General features: G+C 51.8%; 1 long non-coding RNA gene across 1 annotated transcript; it reads right to left on the bottom strand.

Moving 5' to 3' along the window:
- Positions 1 to 216: 216 nt before the first annotated feature.
- Positions 217 to 4644, bottom strand: LOC138915974 (uncharacterized). Its single transcript, XR_011422534.1, has 3 exons — positions 3182 to 4644; positions 1758 to 1831; positions 217 to 1248 (listed from the first exon to the last, which is right to left on the bottom strand). It is a non-coding gene; the product is annotated as an uncharacterized lncRNA (long non-coding RNA).
- Positions 4645 to 7049: the final 2405 nt, after the last annotated feature.

Below are 7049 nucleotides of genomic sequence, written 5' to 3'. Positions count from 1 at the left end.
AACAAGTGGAACCCCTCTCCTGACTAGATGTCCACCCAGCTCCGCGAGCCCCACCTCTGAACACAGGAAGAGCTCAGTACAGTGAGCAGGTGTCAGGGACACCGTGCCCAGGGTGCTGCACAGTAAGCCTGGCTTTCTCATGGGCTTCCACTAAAAAACTGGGTACACTGTGCTCCAAGAGGCCCAAGATGTAATAAAATCACACTTGAGAATTCATCAAGGCTTTTAAAACCATGTATTTGAGTTCACTTGAGATAATAAATTATTTGCTGATAAAAAAACATTTGTGAAAGGGGCTGGCCCAGTGGCACAGTGGTTAAGTTCGCACATTCCACTTCGGCGGCCTGGGGTTCGCCAGTTCAGATCCTGGGTGCAGACATGGCACCACTTGGCAAGCCATGCTATGGTAGGCATCCCACATATAAAGTACAGAACAATGAGCACAGATGTTAGCTCAGGGCCAGTCTTCCTCAGCAAAAAGAGGAAGATTGGCAGCAGATGTTAGCTCAGGGCTAATCTTCCTCAATAAATAAATAAATAAAAACATTTGTGAGAGTGGAAGGGCCCCCAACATGAAACCAGGTGAAAACAACGGGGTGCAAAGCACTGACGGGGCTTTCTTTGGAAACGTCTATGTACTGCTCAACACACATACATGTGCATACATGAGAGAAGGGAGTAAGGACACATGACGGGTAACAGTGGCCATCTCAGAGAGGCAGACGAGGGGGGAGGCTTGAAATTTTACATACTTTTGTTAACGTTTGAATTACTTATAATGCACATATATTTTGAAATTTTTTTAAAAGTGAGAGGACAGACAAGATTAGCATATTTCTTTCTACCTCTGTGCAAGAGAAACTACAACTAAACTAATAAATGAAAACCCACTTTTGAAAAGTCAGGCAGAGCCCAGGGGTGGACAGTGAGATGGGGAGGAGCCTGAGAGAAGCAAAGCCAAGATCAGAGACAGCCCAGGAGGCACAGCCGAGGCACCCTAGACAGGAGAGGAAGCCCAGGCCTCGCTGCAGGCTGGTATGGTCAGTCCTGCCCACAAGTCTGTGTCCTCTGGGGCTATCTGATGCCATTTTAAATTGTCAACTGGGGGGCCAGCTCCGTGGCCGAGTGGTTAAGTTCGCGTGCTCCGCTGCGGCGGCCCAGGGTTCGGATCCTGGGTGCGGACATGGCACCGCTCGTCAGGCCACGTTGAGGCGGCGTCCCACATCCCACAACTAGAAGGACCTGCAACTAAGATATACAACTATGTACAGTGGGGGTTTGGGGAGATAAAGCAGAAAAAAAAAAAAAAGATTGGCAACAGTTGTTAGCCCAGGTGCCAATCTTTAAATAAATAAATAAATAGTCAACTGGGTGCCAAGGATAAAACCTGGATTATGGCTTTTCTGGCAGCACTGCTGTCTGTCCACAGCCAGAAGAGACCAGGCAACCAATCTATCTGGGCCCCAACCTCACTCTTGTGCCTGTGGGTTTGGGCGCTGGGGTCCTGAGTTGTGGGGACAAGCACCTACTCCACTATTCAGGCAGTGTGAGCCTGGGGAGGCCTGGCTCTCAGAAGCATGAGCTGGGGGAGCCTACAGGGCAGGCTCCTGGGTCAGGCCTAAGGATAAGGGAGGTGTGTTGGGGGAGCTGCTGGACACAGCTACTGAATGTGACCCTCCATGGCCCGTGGTGGTGAAAGGTTGGGGACATGGACAGCAGGATGTGGCATCTCTGACTTTGGAGGACTCACAGCTCACCTCAGCTCCATCTGTGAAGGGCTCGGCTGGCTCTGCTAGGTCACCAGAACACTGGTCCTCAGGAGGGGCCAACACTGAGGGGAGAGGGGAGTCAGTGTCCTCAGCTCCACCTTGAGGACACAGGGGTCAGCACCGAAGGCAATCAATCAATCAGGCAGTCAACATATGGCCAGTGTCCTCAAGTGTTCCTTGCACCAGCTTGGGCTGGCCAGTGGCCTGAGACTGAGCTGGACAAGACATGGGCCTGCCCTCTATATCACACAGAATTCCCTGCCCTGGCTGGCATGCAGCCCCACTCTGGGCCACATACATACGCATACCTCAAGAGTACACCCAAGGCCCCTGAACCCAAGTCATTGAAACACGAGGAAACAGTCATTAGAAGCTTCCTTCACCTGCAGCCAGGTGTGCAGTAAAGGGTTGACTCAGCAGGCCTGGGTTGTCCAAATCCTAACATTCCAAAGGTTTGGCTCTTGACCTGCTCCTGGGAGGTATCTCTAACTGCTGGAATATTCTGCCTGTTAAGAGTATCTTTGTTTACCTAAGGCCTTGGGCCAGATAGATTCTGCTAACAAGGTGACTTAAGGTAGTGACCTTGGGCCACACTGTATCAGTGTGACCTCTGGGGGAAGTTGAGACTGAGTAACTTAGGTCAGTCATGACTGTGTGACTGACCCAAATAAGAAGTCAGTACACCTGGCTCAGGTGAGCCTCTCTGGTTGACAACACCCTGTGTGTGTTGTCACACATCAGTGCTGGGAGAATTAAGCACCGTCCACATGACTCCCCTGGGAAAGGACATCTAGAAGCTCATGCCTGAGATCTCCCAGACTATGCACCTTTTCCCTTGCTAAACTTAATCTATATCCTTTCACTGTAAGAAAGTATAATCATAAGTATAACAATCTTGCTGAATTCTGTGACTTCTTCTAACAAATCATTGAGCCTAATGGTGGTTTTGGGGACCCCCAAACACACCGCAACAGTGACAGTCAAGGAAGAGCTCAGGGATCTGGCCAAGATTAAGTAAGGACATAGAGCAAAGGCAGGAGTCTTGATGTAAATGTGAATTGTGGCGAACTGGAAACCATGGGATTTCAAGGCTGAGTGGACATAACCAAGCATGCCCCACAGGATCCACATGAGTACCAGGCCAGAGCCCATTCAGTGACCAGTAGGCTCTTGTTCCAACATGCACATCGTTACAATGCAAAGTCTCTTTTTAGTGTGTGTCACTTAAGCATCGATTCAGTGGGAAGCTGGGAACTGGAACCGGGGTAAAACCTCTAAGGAGGAGGCAAATGCTTGCTGTTGTTCAGGAGATAGCCTGCCTCAAAACGCTGGCAATGGGCTTAGAAAAGAGCCCAGCAGTACAACCCAACACCCCATGAGGACCACAGACACACGCATCCAAGATGTCTCACCTGCACCTCAGGTTCAGGCCTCGGTGAAAACCAGTCATGTGTATTCAAGGTTTTCCTCAGCAGTAGCTGAATCCAGTTTTCAGCTTTTCCAGCAAGTGTAGAACCAGCTTCATCATGTCCTCCTCGAGACCCCAGCACCATCCAGCGGCAGCCCCTCCTCAGAGGTCTGGGTCCCAGCCCCTCCTTTGAGTTTCTGTCATAACTCCAACCTTTTCCCTTTGTTCCCACAGCTCTAGAAGTGCAGTGTCCCCTGCAGTGCCTACCACCATGACACCTGAGGGTTCTTTTTGTCCTTTTTTACTCCTTCAATACCTACGTTAAATTCTTTACATCAAATTCCCTCTGTTAAAACAAGTGGTATGTTAGAAGTTCCTCAAAAAGGGGCCGGCCCTGTGGCCAAGTGGTTAAGTTCGCATGCTGCGCTTCAGCAGCCCAGGGTTTCGCCAGTTTGAACCCTGGGTGCGGACATGGCACCGCTCATCAAGGCATGCTGAGGCGGCGTCTTACATGCCACAACTAGAAGGACCCACAACTAAAAATACACAACTATGTACACAGGGGGCTTTGGGGAGAAAAAGGGGAAAAAAATAAAGTCTTTAAAAGAAGTTCCTCAAAAGGACCCAGCACTTTCACTCCTGGGTATACAATCAAGAGAAATGAAGACATTTGTCCACGCAAAAACACATAGATACATGTTCACAACAGCCAAGAGGTGCAAACAACATAAATATCCAATAATGGATAAATGAATAAACAGAATGGGATATATCCATACATCAGAATGTTATTTAGCCATAAAAATGAGTGAGGTGCTGACATGCTACAACATAGATGAACACCGAAAACATTATCCTCAATGAAAGAAGCCAGTCATAAAAAGCCACATACTGTATGATTCCATTTAATGGAATGTCCAGAATAAGCAAATCTAGAGAGACACAAAGGAGATTACTGGCTGCCACGGCATTAGGAGAGGGAAGAATGGGGAGTGACCACTAATGGGCACGGAGTTTCTTTGGAGGTAATTAAATTACGGTATTAGACAGTGCTGGTGGTTGCACACTTTGTGAACACACTAAAACCCAAGAATTGTATGCTTTCTTGGTATGTGAATTACAGCTTAGTAAAAGTGCTTTTTTTTTTTTTTTTAAGTGCTATGGTTTCTATCTCTTGATGCAGAGGGCCAACAGGCAAAGGCTCTGCATAGATCTGTGTGAATATGTGAGTCAACAAATGCCAGGACAAGTGACATTGTAACTGACCATCTCTCCTACCTGTTTCATGGCTGTCATCTCCTCACAGGTGTATAGATGCATATGTGGCCCAAGGTGAAGACATCACACGGCAGGAAGTGCAAAGCCACCCCTGGCCAAGTCTACCTCTTTGCTCACCTCCTCTTGCCCCCAACCCCTCCAAAGAAGAATACCCTAATTGTGACTGGTGGTCTCAATGTCCAACTCTCCAACCAGACTAGGCTTCAACAGGGCAGGAACTTTGCCTGTCTCCTTCCCTGCTGAACCCACAGGGCCTGGCACCTAGCATGCACTCAGTGACCTTTTGAGGAAGGAGAAAAGGAAGAGAAAGGAAGCCCAGTATACCCCAAGAGGGTGACATGTCATACCAACCTCAAGCTCACACCTCTGCAAGGCTCAGAGGCCAGAAAAGGCTCCAAGCATGTGGCAGCTTCTCAGTCACGTTCCCAGTGATGAGAACACTGAGGGCCTGGGCAGTACGGGCAGGCATTCAGGCCTCAAGTTCCTGGGTTGTGTCCCCTTGCACATTCCCTGACCCCCAGGCCTCCTGACCAGCCCCTAGGTGCCTGTGGCTCGCTAGACTCCCATAACATCTAAGCGAGGTCCTCCAGCAGCACCACAGCCTCCTCACCACTCTCAGGACACTGGGACTCCACCCAGACCCAGGCGTCAGGTGGCAGCACACCCAGGAACTGTTCCAGCACTAGCAACTCCAGCACCTGCTCCTTCAAGCACACATCGGGCCTCAACCACTGGCAGCACAGCTTTCGTAGCTGGGCCAGGGCCTTGCAGGGCCCTGTTGCCTTCTCATAGCAAAAGCTACAGAAGCGCTGCTAGGGGTCCCTACCAAGCCCAGGCGGCAGGGTTGGGAGCTGAGGGTTGGAAAGGGGTTCAGGATACCATGGGGTGGCCTCATCCTCCATCTTGATGATCACGAGCTCTTCCTGATCAAGAGATGCTGGGTCACCTGCCACGGCAAGACCTCAGGAAGCTGGCCTCCCTTGCCCTCACTCAGGCCGCACTCACTGTTTTCCTGGGACACACATGCACCCAGTCAGGGCCACGGACCACCCACACCCCTTCATTTACCCACACCCTCCAAGGCCACTTGCTTTGGGGAAACTGTCCCCAGACCTGGCCAGCTGGCAACCTGGCAGGGGACACCTCCAGCCTCAACCTCCCCATCTGTGCCCTCAGGAGGACAGCTGGCAGTGGAAATCCACTTAAGAGGATAGTGAGCCAAGCCCTACAGGGAAGCTCTCGGGAGCTCAGGCCAGACTGGGCCAAGGTAAAATGGCTGCTCCTAGGGACATGGATGCAAACAAACCCAGTATCTCAATGAACTGAAAGAACCCCCACAGCAGCCAAGCAGAGGTGCTGGCAGGAACTAGCAGAAGGTCTGTGCCCATGGAGGGTCTGAGCAAGCAAAGGATGCAGTCTGAGGGGCACTTGGAAGAGTGATGTAGAGAACAGACAGGAAGGGGACGGTGGAAGCTGATGACAGCTGCAGTGCAGCCAGAGTGGGCCAGGTGGAGGGAGAGCAACAGCTGGCTCCCGCCCTGGGAGGCCTTCCTTCCTCCACGGCAGACTACTACAGAGCTTGAGAGGCTCAACTAGCCAAGATCAACAACGGACAGGAAGAGATGTCCACTCTATGATGCCACACAAGAAAGTAAGCTGTAGACCTCCTCACTCGACACGATGCCACTAGTGTTAAAATTTTAGAACTTACCTCTGCGGGCGTATATGCCTGTGTGTACACAGGAGCTGCCGTTATAAATGTTCAGAAAACGATCCTGAAAAACAAATCCCCAGCTGGCAATCCTTGGGAAAGAATTTGGAGGACATTCACGTTTTCCTTTATAGATCTCTGATTATTGTGATTTTTTTTCTTTTGCAATGGCCATTTGTTACCGTAGCAACTTCAAAAACCAATAAAGATTGTTGTCAATGCCAGCGCATGTTTCTAAAACGGCTCGTCAGGACTCCCCAGACCTGGGCGGTGCCATCCCTCCCCCGACGAGACCTCGGGCTCCTCACCCCCTGGTGCCCTGTGAAGGTGACAGCTAGAGAGCAGGACATTCTGGGCAGCGGATCAACAGAGGCAAAGGCCGTGTGGCCAGGGCGATCCGGTAGAGCCTCGGGCCGGCTAAGGATCTCCGGTTTAATCCCGAGTGCGGCGAGGGCCCCTGCACCGCGCTCTCACTTCACGGAGGGGCGAGCGCACAGGTGCAGTGAGATCAAAGAGGGGACCCAGGCCTGGGCTGCGGAAATCCAGAGTCTTCCCAGAGGAGGTGAGAAGAGTTTACGGAGAGCTGAGTGGGAATGCGAACGGAGTCTGCACGGAACCGGGAACCGCCGGAGGGAGGCCAGGAGCTTCCGCGGAGGATGGACCGGCGCAAGTCCGCGGCTGAGAGCCGGAACCGCTGCTGGGACAGGCCCCGCCCCCCCGGACTCCATGTCCCAGTGGCCCCCGCGCCGCCCTTCCCTGCGGACTCGCAGGAGCTCCTGGGAGACAGGTGGTGCTTCTCTGCCCCGCCTCCCCGCCACCCTCCGGCAGGCTGCACACTCTACTTCCGGCCTTCCCGACGCCTCTGGCCGCAACGAGCCCACGC

This window comes from Equus caballus, chromosome 10, assembly GCF_041296265.1.
Source record: "Equus caballus isolate H_3958 breed thoroughbred chromosome 10, TB-T2T, whole genome shotgun sequence".
Classification (NCBI taxonomy): domain Eukaryota; kingdom Metazoa; phylum Chordata; class Mammalia; order Perissodactyla; family Equidae; genus Equus; species Equus caballus.
Note: the sequence above shows the minus strand (reverse complement) of the source record. Positions and strands in the feature narration are given on the sequence as shown.